Here is a 12173-nt window from a genome sequence, read left to right on the forward strand (position 1 = left end):
GAAACGGTGGAGCACGCTGTCACCATTCTGTCACTGCTTGCTGCCTGCTGTCACCATTTAACGGCTCACAGTTGATACGAACGTCGTTGATTTTTTGGGAGTCACTCATGGCAGAATTTTTGGTTACGCCAATGGTGATCGCGGCAGCCAGCGGGCTGCGGCCAAAGAGGGAAACACATATGGGAACATAGGCTTTTCGTGGATAGCAGTACACACAAAAAACCTTGATGGAAACAACGATAAAAAATATTTTTGGCCGAAACGATCTGAAATGGGGGAAGATAAGGAACTCATTCTTGAAGTTCTGCTGCTGGTGGCAGCTGTCTGATATTGCCCCAGTCGAAGTTCGGGTCTGCGACGTGCGGCGCGGCTTGGTCTTCTTCTGGTCTCGTTGGCGGGCAATCCCAGTTTTCGGGTGGAGGGTAAGGCGTCCGGTGGTTCAGCGGGTCTATGTCGAATATCTCCTCCAATATCTCCTTGGCGAAGTTCCAGTCTTGGAGTTTTTTGACAGGTTCAGCGTCCTCATGTTCTTTACCTCTTCCGTCTGCCGTGCTAGGGCATCCTTGTGTCTCTCTCCTGGCTGGATGATGACAGTCGTTCTTTTAGGGTGTGCGGAGTAGAAATCTCTGATGTAGGGTTTTTGGCAGTATACAACGATATATAACGTTGGCTGCTCCTGGGTTCTTGAGGTAAAAGCTTCTGACGCTGGTGTCCAAACATTCCTCGTAAGACAGCTCCATCGGCATGTAGACGTAGTAGTCGTCTTGCTGTTGGACTCTCGGTGTTCTGTTCCAGAGGCCTTGGACCTCGTCTAAAAGCTTGAGGTTGATTGATTTGTCGGGGTATATTAACTCCCCGACGAAATCAAAATTTCCCATCGGACGGTGCTCCGTCATCTGGGCAGCCAGTTCTTGATTCCACGAGAGGTGTGGCATGGTGACTGAGTAAGGGTGGTCGAGTGACTGAGTAATAGTGGTAGAGTGACTGAGTGGAGAGTGACTGAGTACGAGTGTTGGTCGCTGGGGTTAGTATTTATACAGTTTTTTTTTGTTTTTTTTTCCATTCCGATTAACAATTTCCATATCGATGATTAAAATGTTACGGCAAATATGTTTAGCTATTATCTATGTATTATATTATCTATGCTATTATCTATTATCTATTATCTATGTTGGCTATTATTAATAGACAGCAGGTGCATCGCAGTCCGTCCAACGGAGTTTGGTATATATTGGCTTTAAAGAAAAATGCATTTTTTTTTGTTTTTTTATCTCATTATTTTTATTTTATTGCTACTGGATGACTACCTCGGCCAGTTGGGGATTTTTAAAGAAGGGATAAGGAGAGGTTGAAGGAGAAGGCGTGGCATCTGAACGCGCAGAGGAGGAGAGGGAAGGAATAGCACGAGAGAGCAAATGGGGAAGAGGGAATGCAAACACATATGGTAAAAAAAAAACATGGGCAAAATATTTGGATTGCAATACACAAAAAACTTTATGGAAACAACAAAAGGGATTTGGCCGATCTGAAGTGGGGGGGGGGAGATAAGGAACTCAGATGCTTCCCCAGTCAAAGTTTGGGTCCGCGACGTGTGGCGCGGCTTGGTCCTCTTGCTCCATCTCCTCCATCCTTGCTCGTTTTTCGACTGGTTCTTCTTCTTCCCGGGAGGTCGAAGGCGCGCCCACCACTCCTCTGATGGTGGCGGGGATGGTGTCCGCCGATTGAGGGGGTCGACGTCTAGTAGTGCAGCCATTAGTTCCCGCGCTGTTGTCCAGTCGTCATAATCAATTACCCGGACGAGCTCGTTTACGATGGAGGCAAATGTCGTCCGTAATGGTCTGGTGGAGGGGGACTTCCGGGGGCCATTGGGATGATTCTGGGTGGCTGAAAGTAATTTTCTTGCTCTTCCATGGAAACGGGCGACGGACTTCTTGGTGTATCCGGAATATTAAGTTGGTGGTGACGAACATTCCTTTGCTCTTCCATCTTCCTCCATCCGTCGAAAACTCCACTCAGTGAGGCGCTGCACGGTCTCTAAAACATGCCGTGGTAGCGAAAGCTCACGTTGCCAAATTGATGCTGGTATTGTTACAATTTCACTAACTGTTTCACTTGTCAGTTCTTCTTCATTTCATATTTAAATTGTTCACTTCACTACTTGTTGCGTTGTTTAACAGTTGATATCCGCGTCCCCGACCGTACATTTTTAGTTTTTGTAAAGAAGAGGGTTGACGCAAGACTGAACTGTATTACTTTTTTTTTCTTTCACTCTCTTTTTTTTCTTCTTTATTCTTACTCTTTTGACCATTTGATATCTGATCTTAAAGAAAAATAAGGTCATCTTCTAGACTTCTTGGTCCTTCATCTGGAAAAAATTGCTGAATCTCCATCTCTGGTACATTCCAAGGCATCTCCTTCAGGGGTTCATATACCTCCGTATATATAGGGCAATTGTATCCAGATGACAGTTTAGCCAGAAGGGTGACAAGGGAGTCTTGCTCGTTGTTGAGGACCGTTGTTCTCGCGTCTTTGTGGATGAGAAAACTTGCTAGTTCTTTTTTACCGAAAAAGGAACAGTAGTGTAAGGCCGTGTTTCAACATTCGTCTGTAGCGTCTAGGAGAATACACGTTGTTATATTGATAGCTTCGCCATTCACGAGGATCCCATCTGTCGAGTTGATGTCATCATTTAATAGAATAGGCTAGACTGGCGTGTTTGTGTCATCGAATAGTTCTTTTGCTGCCTCTGTATAGTCAAAGCTTGCCGCTATGACCAACGGTGTTTGTCCTCTCATATCCAAAGCGTTTCTGTCCACGTAATTTTTCTTTAGCATTTTAATTGCCGTTACGTTGTTGAAAGCGCACGCATTATGAAGGGGTGTTTCTTCCTACACATTTCTTGCGTTGAAGTCTGTTGTGTGAGCGAATATTATTTTAAGAAGTGGTAAATTGTCGTGACGGCAGGCCATGTGAAGCAGCGTATTTTCTTGATTATCCTTTAGTGATGCATCGAAGTGAATGCTGTGCCACAGCATGTCTACTGCTCTTTCATTATTGTATTTTATGGCAATTGTTAGGGGTATGTCACTGTAAACGTCTTTGGTGGATCCATAGGTTCTATCTAAAAGTTTGTGTAGTATGCAAGGGCATTCGTTAGCATTCATGGATGCATAATGCAATGGCGTTTTTCCTTCTTTGTCTTGACTATTGTAGTGCAAAGATCCATCCTCTCGGATGATTTTCTTTCTCTTCTCGCTCCAAGTCTTCCGCAGGCAACCCGTTCCGATTGTAGCGGCCTACATTCCCTAGTTGAATCCAATTAGGAATCGGTTGTATTTCTTCGATAAGCTGAGGCGCTGCCGGTGGTTCCTAATACAGATCCCACTCTTCTGGGTGCGGGTCTACAGGACTTCTTCTGGGTGCTATGGCCCACGCCCCTGGTTCGTTTCCCCAGTCGTCACCATCGTTGATATTTTGAATTTGTTCTTCTCGCCCTCTCACGAACGGGGATCCGTAGCCTTAATACTATTCTCTTCGATCTTCTTCCCTAACTATCGCACTAACGGGCTCGTAGCGAAAGTGATGATGATCTTGATCTTGCACGTTCCAGTTCAGTGGAGATCGTCTTTGGCCAGATCCACATCAAGGATTGCTCTCATGTTTTCCCTGGCCGCGTCCCAATCATTGTTCGTTACGGCCGCCGAGAGCCTGTTCATATACACTGACATGATGAATAGTTTTTCATTTTCACTACGGCGGCCTAGAGCCTCCCAGTGGTCCTCCCTTGGACCAAGGTAAATATCGCCCGCGTTGTAGCGGTGATAAAATGCTAGATCCTGCGGATTTTGACGCAACTCTCTAACTCTTTCTTCGGGCATATTGTTTGGTAGATATACTACCCGCCCGTCTTCGAACTCGACCCTTCGGTCAACACTTTCGTTAGAGCTTTCACTATCACTATCACTTCGTCGGGATGTCATTTTTTGAAGAGAACACACAATCGAACATTGCAACCGGGACAAAGCTGAATGTTGGAGTGGGTGAACAAGGATCAATCTCTTGGCTAATGATCCTCTTTCCTCCTATTGAATCCGCGGTGGGCGTTTCTATTGTTTTATTAGATTTTTAATTCGGTCAAGCTCTTTTTTTTAAACATCTGTTCTATAACGGGCGGGTTCGCGGCAAATTATTTTGGGCCTTTCGTTCAAGTAGTTGGAATCGGCCACTTTTCTTGTTTCTTTTTTCTTTAATTCTTTCATTTTCTCTGCTTTCCAGGAAATTTGAGAGACGGCGTGTCCGATCTATTATTGGTGTAATTCGACGAGAAGATTTAGGCGTGGAAGAATCAGTTTCTTCTTCGCGAATCCACTGTTTATGAGGGGGTGTTTTTAATAACAGATCAACTTGCTGATAACAGGAGTATGATCTAAGTTTTTTCTGGATTTCACTGTATACCCTAGTTCTTAATTCTTTATCGGTAGATCCCTGAATTTTCTGAACAGGATCCGGATGAGCTTCGCACTTCCAATATCGACAATATTCTCAAAACTTTCTTGAAAATCAGAAACTACAGAATTCAACGGAATCGGGGAAACAGGTGGGGCATGTATATCGACTTCAACAACGTTGTACAAGGGATTCGATACACTTATAATAGGCGCGCGTACAAGTTTAGGTCTAGCACCAAATTCATCATTATTCAACATTGTGGGTGAGTTCTAAAATCGCTGCCACCATTATGTAAAGATCCATCCTCTCGGACGGAATAAATTTACAAAGAGAAGACTAAAAATAAAAATGAATAAACAACCAGAGGCGTTTTACCCACAAGCTGATGTATTGGACTAACACTAATAACTAGTAGCACAAATAATAATTAAGATAGACATACCGTTACTGAGATGAAAAATAGAAGAAATAGGAGACAGGATAAGGCACTTGTTGACACAGCACTAGAACTCAACACAGAGCTCAACACTAATAATTCTCGGTACACAAGAAGGGACTGGTAACTGTTAGACACAACTGAAAGAAGGGAACTAAGATAAATCAAGACTAGAACAAGAACAACACAAGACGGAAGTAAACCAAGAACTGAAGCGAACTGAAGCTGGCGAATCGACAGTCCCTTATAAATCCTCGTACAAAATGCTAATATAAATGTTTGCAAATTGAGAACAAAGGTGAGAACATTCCAGATTGGCAGCTGCAAACGAACGTGTTTGTATCTGTAAATCTAGCTTCATAATTTAATTAAACTGGTTTAAGCACAATAAAATTATAGTTATGGAAGAAGCAGTACATGAAGCGTATACAATAAAAGCTTGGCCAAAATAACTATAGCGCTTGTTTCACACATGACTATATATGGTATGTGTAAATAATATCCAAATAAAATAGGATAATAATTCAGCGCGCGCTATCTAAGTGGACGCTTCGTTACAGTAGGTTTCCGATGATGTTAACAGGATATTTAACATTTTTATTTTATTTAGTTTGACTGCTAATATTAGTGCACTATCCCCTTCATGGTTCAATATCGTAGAGTTGATAAATCAATTTTTCTTTAATGCTCTCCCAATTTCTGTGTTGTAAAGTTGGACCGCAATATGCATAAGGGTGTTCCCTTCTTGTACGTGCGTTCACGTCTGCGCCATTTTTTAAACAATTCTAGCACTAATTTTAGCGTATTTGCTCCGATGGCGTAGTGGAGTGCTGAGTAGCCTTTTTCGTCTTGTATGTTAATTGATGTCTTTTGCGTAAGTATTAAAATTGCGAAACGATAGGCTCTTAATTGGCTTGCAATTATGAGGGTCGTCTCATTTCGATGGTTGAATATATTAACGTTTTTCTCGATCTTGAGACGTTCAATTAGGCGGTTAACGGATCTTCCTCTGGTTTCAAACCAGCTTGCTGTGCTTGCAATTCGATTATATGTTATATTGATTTTTCGGGATCGCACTGGGGCTTATTGCTTCCTCTACTATTTTGTCCATTTCTTCTGTTGCATTCTTTACTGTATTTTGGATGAGAACTACTACCTTTCTGCCGAGTGACAAACTGGATTGCATGTTGGGGTCTGATAATTTGTCGTTGCTGTTCAGTATCCTTGGAAGCCGGAGATATAGGACCGGTCGAAATAGGCCCCGACGAAATAGGCCCGGCAAATAGGACCGGACGAAATAGGACCCTACGAAATAGGCCCACTTTAAATATATTGTAACAAGGCGGTGAATAAGATTGAAGACGTGTATTGTAAGTCACGATAAAAGTTGTATACAGAGACTGAGAGCGAGAAGCTCTTTTCGGACCCTTTTATGCTAGGTTGGGCGGATCTATATGATAGGCTAATATGTGCCGATAAATGGGTCGGCGGATCTATATGATAGGCTAATTAGTGGTGATATTACATGGGTCAGCGGATCTACATGATAGGCGTGAGACATCCGTTACATCCCCTTTTTTAAACTAAGGTATGGATGCGGATCTGGATACGTGTTCTATTCTATTTCTGGGATTTGTTTAATTTTCTGTTCCGTTTTCTTCGGGGCTAGTTGCTTCTTCATGAAGGTGTAGGCGGTGTTCTAACGTCTGTAGTTGGGCTTCCAGTCCGTTTTGGCGGGTGGTAGTTTTGGTGTGGGCTGCTACTATGACACTTTCAATTCCTAGGATGCATAATGTTAGAATAATATCCATTCCTATGGGTAGCGGTTGTAGTTCGGGGTGTTGACTGTGTTGAGCCGCATGTGTTCTAGGTCAGAAAGACCGTCCATTTGATGGATCATTCCGGCTGTCAGTTCTTGTAGGTGATGGCGTGGAAGTTTTGATCGGTATGTTTGGTCTGGAGGTTGTATTTCATCTTGGGTGGTGATCAGGGGTCGTCCGGGTATTCTTAGGTCGGTGAGCTGTGGGGCGGTTCTTGTTATCCATTTTCGGTGGTAATCTTTTCGGAAACTAGCTTGGAAAACCCAGTCATCCGATTGGGCTGTACACGACATGGGTATTTCGAAGATGGATATCGCGGGGGTGTCGATTGTGTACGAATTTAGTCCTGTGGCGTGGTGTGGGCATGTTACGATCAGGCGGGTTACGTTTGTGGAAGAAAGTCCCCACCGTCTGTCCGAGGTAGACGGCATCCTGTCCCGTCCAAGGTGTCACTACGACGGCGCAGTTCTCTTCTATCCGGTGATTGTCAGCCAGGAATATCGCGACACTGCAGGTGCCTTTGTTGTTTTTTCGGCTGACGGCTCGACTGATGGGGCAGATTGCTTGCTTGGCTGAGCGGCATGGCCCAACCATTTCCGCTGAAAGTTCAATGAACGTCTGTTGGTCTGGTGATGTGGCAAGGTACTGCGGTAGGCCGGTGTATTGTAGACTTGTTGAGCCGTTTGTTGTTGCTCGTGCCAAACCGATTACTCGGTATAAAGTGAGGGTCCTGGTGAATTCGAATATGGGAATGTGGATGAAAAGTCTGATCCCATTCTCAATCGAGACTGCGGTTACTGTGGCCTCTTGATAGGATTTCCACATATTTCCGGCCTGTGTTGCGGGGGTGAGGGCCCAGCCTGTGGGTAGGTTGTTTTTTTTTATTTCGGTGACGACGGCCTGTAATTGTGTTGGGGCGGAATAGGACGGTGGTTCCCTAGTTTCTATTTATATTCCTACACGAATTCCTTTTGAATTAAAATTGCTTCAACGAATTTAAAATGGTGGATCGGACATCGATTAACACATCCTGTAAGAAAGAAATATTTTGGATTAGTAAAACCATAAAAAAAAAAACAAATTCAAATTCATCAAAATTGGTGTGACCCAGCTACTGAACTTATTTCTATATCTTCCTTAGTTCCTATTTATATTCCTTCACGAATTCCTTTGGAGTTCATTGCTTCAATGAACTTAAAATGGTGTATTGGACATAAATTAATACATCCTTCCAAAAAGAAATCTTTTGTATTAGTGAAACCATCAAAATAGAAAATTCATATTCAGCAAAAATGGTGTGACCCAGCTACTGATCTTATTTCTAACTTTCTTAGTTTATATTTCTATTCCAACATGAATTCCTTTGGAATTTATTGCTTCAATGAACTTAAAATGATGTATTGGACATCGAATTACATATCCTGTAAGAAAGAAATCTTTTGGATTACTAAAACCATCAAAATAGCAAATTCATATTCAGCAAAAATGGTAGGACCCAGCTACTGAACTTATTTCTATCTTCCCTAGTATCTATTATATTCCTAAACGAATTCCTTTGGAATTCATTGCGTCAATGAATTTAAAATGGTGTATTGGACATCGTTTAATACATCCTGTAAGAAAGAAATCTTTTGTATTATTGAAACAATCAAAATAGCAAATTCATATTCACCAAAAATGGTGTGACCCAGCAACTGAACTTATTTCTATCTTCCCTTGTTTCCATTTCTATTCCTACATGAATTCCTTTGGAATTCATTGCTTCAATTAACTTAAAATGGTGTATTGGACATCAATTTATAAATCCTACAAGAAAGAAATCTTTTGGATTACTAAAACCATCAAAATAGCAAATTCATATTCAGCGAAAATGGTATGACCAGCTACTGAACTTATTTATATCTTCCCTAGTATCTATTCTATTCCTAAACGAATTCATTTGGAATTCATTGATTCATGAATTTAGAATGGTGTATTGGACATCGATTAACACATCCTGTAAGAAAGAAATCTTTTGGATTAGTGAAACAATCAAAATAGCAAATTCATTTTCAGCAAAAATGGTGTGACCCAGCTACTGAACTTATTTCTATCTTCCCTATTTTCTATTTCTATTCCTACACGAATTCTTTTGGAATTCATTTCTTCAATGAACTTAAAATGGTGTATTGGACATCGATTAAAACATCCTGTAAGAAAGAAATCTTTTGGTTTAGTGAAACAATCAAAATAGAAAATTCATATTCAGCAAAAATGGTGTGACCCAGCTACTGATCTTATTTCTAACTTTCTTAGTTTATATTTCTATTCCAACATGAATTCCTTTGGAATTTATTGCTTCAATGAACTTAAAATGATGTATTGGACATCGAATTACATATCCTGTAAGAAAGAAATCTTTTGGATTACTAAAACCATCAAAATAGCAAATTCATATTCAGCAAAAATGGTAGGACCCAGCTACTGAACTTATTTCTATCTTCCCTAGTATCTATTATATTCCTAAACGAATTCCTTTGGAATTCATTGCTTCAATGAATTTAAAATGGTGTATTGGACATCGTTTAATACATCCTGTAAGAAAGAAATCTTTTGTATTATTGAAACAATCAAAATAGCAAATTCATATTCACCAAAAATGGTGTGACCCAGCAACTGAACTTATTTCTATCTTCCCTTGTTTCCATTTCTATTCCTACATGAATTCCTTTGGAATTCATTGCTTCAATTAACTTAAAATGGTGTATTGGACATCAATTTATAAATCCTACAAGAAAGAAATCTTTTGGATTACTAAAACCATCAAAATAGCAAATTCATATTCAGCGAAAATGGTATGACCAGCTACTGAACTTATTTATATCTTCCCTAGTATCTATTCTATTCCTAAACGAATTCATTTGGAATTCATTGATTCATGAATTTAGAATGGTGTATTGGACATCGATTAACACATCCTGTAAGAAAGAAATCTTTTGGATTAGTGAAACAATCAAAATAGCAAATTCATTTTCAGCAAAAATGGTGTGACCCAGCTACTGAACTTATTTCTATCTTCCCTATTTTCTATTTCTATTCCTACACGAATTCTTTTGGAATTCATTTCTTCAATGAACTTAAAATGGTGTATTGGACATCGATTAAAACATCCTGTAAGAAAGAAATCTTTTGGTTTAGTGAAACAATCAAAATAGAAAATTCATATTCAGCAAAAATGGTGTGACCGAGCTACTGAACTTATTTCTTACTTTCTTAGTTTATATTTCTATTCCAACATGAATTCCTTTGGAATTCATTGCTTCAATGAACTTAAAATGGTGTATTGGACATCGATTAACACATCATGTAAGAAAGAAATCTTTTGGTTTACTAAAACAATCAAAATAGCAAATTCATATTCAGCGAAAATGGTATGACCCAGATACTGAACTTATTTCTATCTTCTCTAGCATCTATTCTATTCCTAAACGAATTCCTTTGGAATTCATTGCTTCAATGAACTTAAAATGGTGTATTGGACATCGATTAACACATCCTGTAAGAAAGAACTCTTTTGGATTACTGAAACCATCAAAATAGCAAATTCATATTCAACAAAAATGGTGCGACCCAGCTACTGAACTTATTTCTATCTCCCCTAGTTTATATTTATATTCCTACACGAATTCCTTTGGAATTAATTGCTTCTGTGAACTTAAAATGGTGTTTTGGACATCGATTAAAAAATCCTGTAAGAAAGAAATCTTTTGGATTAGTGAAACCATCAAAAAAGAAAATTCATATTCTGAAAAGATGGTTTGACCCAGATACTGAACTTATTTCTATCTTCCTTAGTTCTTATTATTTTTCCTACATGAATTTCTTAGGAATTAATTGCTTCAATGAACTTAAAATGGTGTATTGGACATCGATTAACACATCCCGATAACAAATTACGTAATATTAATCTAGATGAATTAGGTATTTACAGAGATAAGGAGATGGCTTACTCTGTGTAAAGTCCAGCAGTCGACATTTTGCTCCCTTCTCCTACTGAGAAGACGAATTCGACTGCGCTGCCCCTTTATTGCGAGCTCCAGAAGCATTTCCCAGAAGTCCTCCCCCTTCAGTATTTGAACCATACCGCCAATACCGCTAAGTAAGGAAAAGCTTCCAGAGCTTGCCGAAAGGAGCAGCGCAGTCGAATTCGTCTTCTGAGGAGGGGTAGGGGGCAAAATAAAATATTGACTTTGTAAAAAACGTTACAACTCCTTTAGGCTACCTTTAAACGGAAAAATAAATAAAAAATAGGGAAGGTAGACAATAGGATACTTTACAATACGTGTAAAAAATATTTAATGAAAATTTAATACAAATAAAATTTTTGTTCTAGATGGCCTAGTTCTCCTCTACCCAAAGAAGGCGCGTATTGGCAAGATCGTCTCAATGAGAAGAGTTATCGTGACGCAACCACATTTAGATAGTGGTATATTCCCATGGCACACACTTGGTTCAGGTAGAGGCCACTTTGCACACCGTATTACGTATTTTATTTATGTCTTGTCTCTCTTTCTATTTACAGTTCCTTTTATCAAAAACTATGTGGCAATGACCACTGGTCATTGATGCATGGATGTTAAGTCTACGATTAAGTAAACAATTGTTCAAAACCAGAACGAGATGGCCATGTTTGATTGCTTCTCCGCCCGCTGAATCTCCTTTCGCACAAGGTGAAGATTTCACGGATGAGTTCACGGAAAAGGAAGATCTATTGGAGGAATTGGGGTCGGGTGTAGCGGAGTTTGAAGAGGAAGGAGACGAAGGAGACTTCGGTTATGCCACTTAAGCAACTGATCTTCGAGCTGAAGATTGCGATTCGGTCGCCTTAGACCAGCTCACGTCTACTTCATCAACAAATTACTATGATTTTCTTTTGAAAGTCTGCAATGCATGAACCAATCTATGACATACAAATATTAAACCGAACTCTCCAGTGTTTTTATTGCAAGTTGCTCGAAGGAAGGTTTTGGAGCGCCGATAATGGCCGACTAGTCGGATCTGGGGCAGTCTATTTTCTTTCAATCGTGGTTTTGAGCATAATTCTGCGTAAATAAAATGTGGCGAACCAATAAAAACATCTATCAATATAAGAACTACATCGCTCCCCTGAAATTCAATTAATTCCCATCAGGGAAATCTGCCGAAAATGAGGCTCAAGTGTAATTTTCTTAGAATTTTAGCGGCCTAAAAGATAGTTTTTATTTTAATTGAGGGGATACTAATCAAAAATAGTTTCAATTAGTGAAAAATATAGACAACATAAAGGACAACAGCATACTAAAAACGCCAGCCGCAGAGTGCGTGAAAGTAAAAATTCTTCGGTCGTTGATTACACATAGGGGAGAGTAGTACTAGTTGGCGCTTTTTTTAGTTTTTGAACCCCACTTCTTTATTTCTCAATATCTTTTATCTCCGCTAGGCTAAAAAAT

Source organism: Daphnia pulex, chromosome 8, assembly GCF_021134715.1.
Source record: "Daphnia pulex isolate KAP4 chromosome 8, ASM2113471v1".
Lineage (NCBI taxonomy): Eukaryota > Metazoa > Arthropoda > Branchiopoda > Diplostraca > Daphniidae > Daphnia > Daphnia pulex.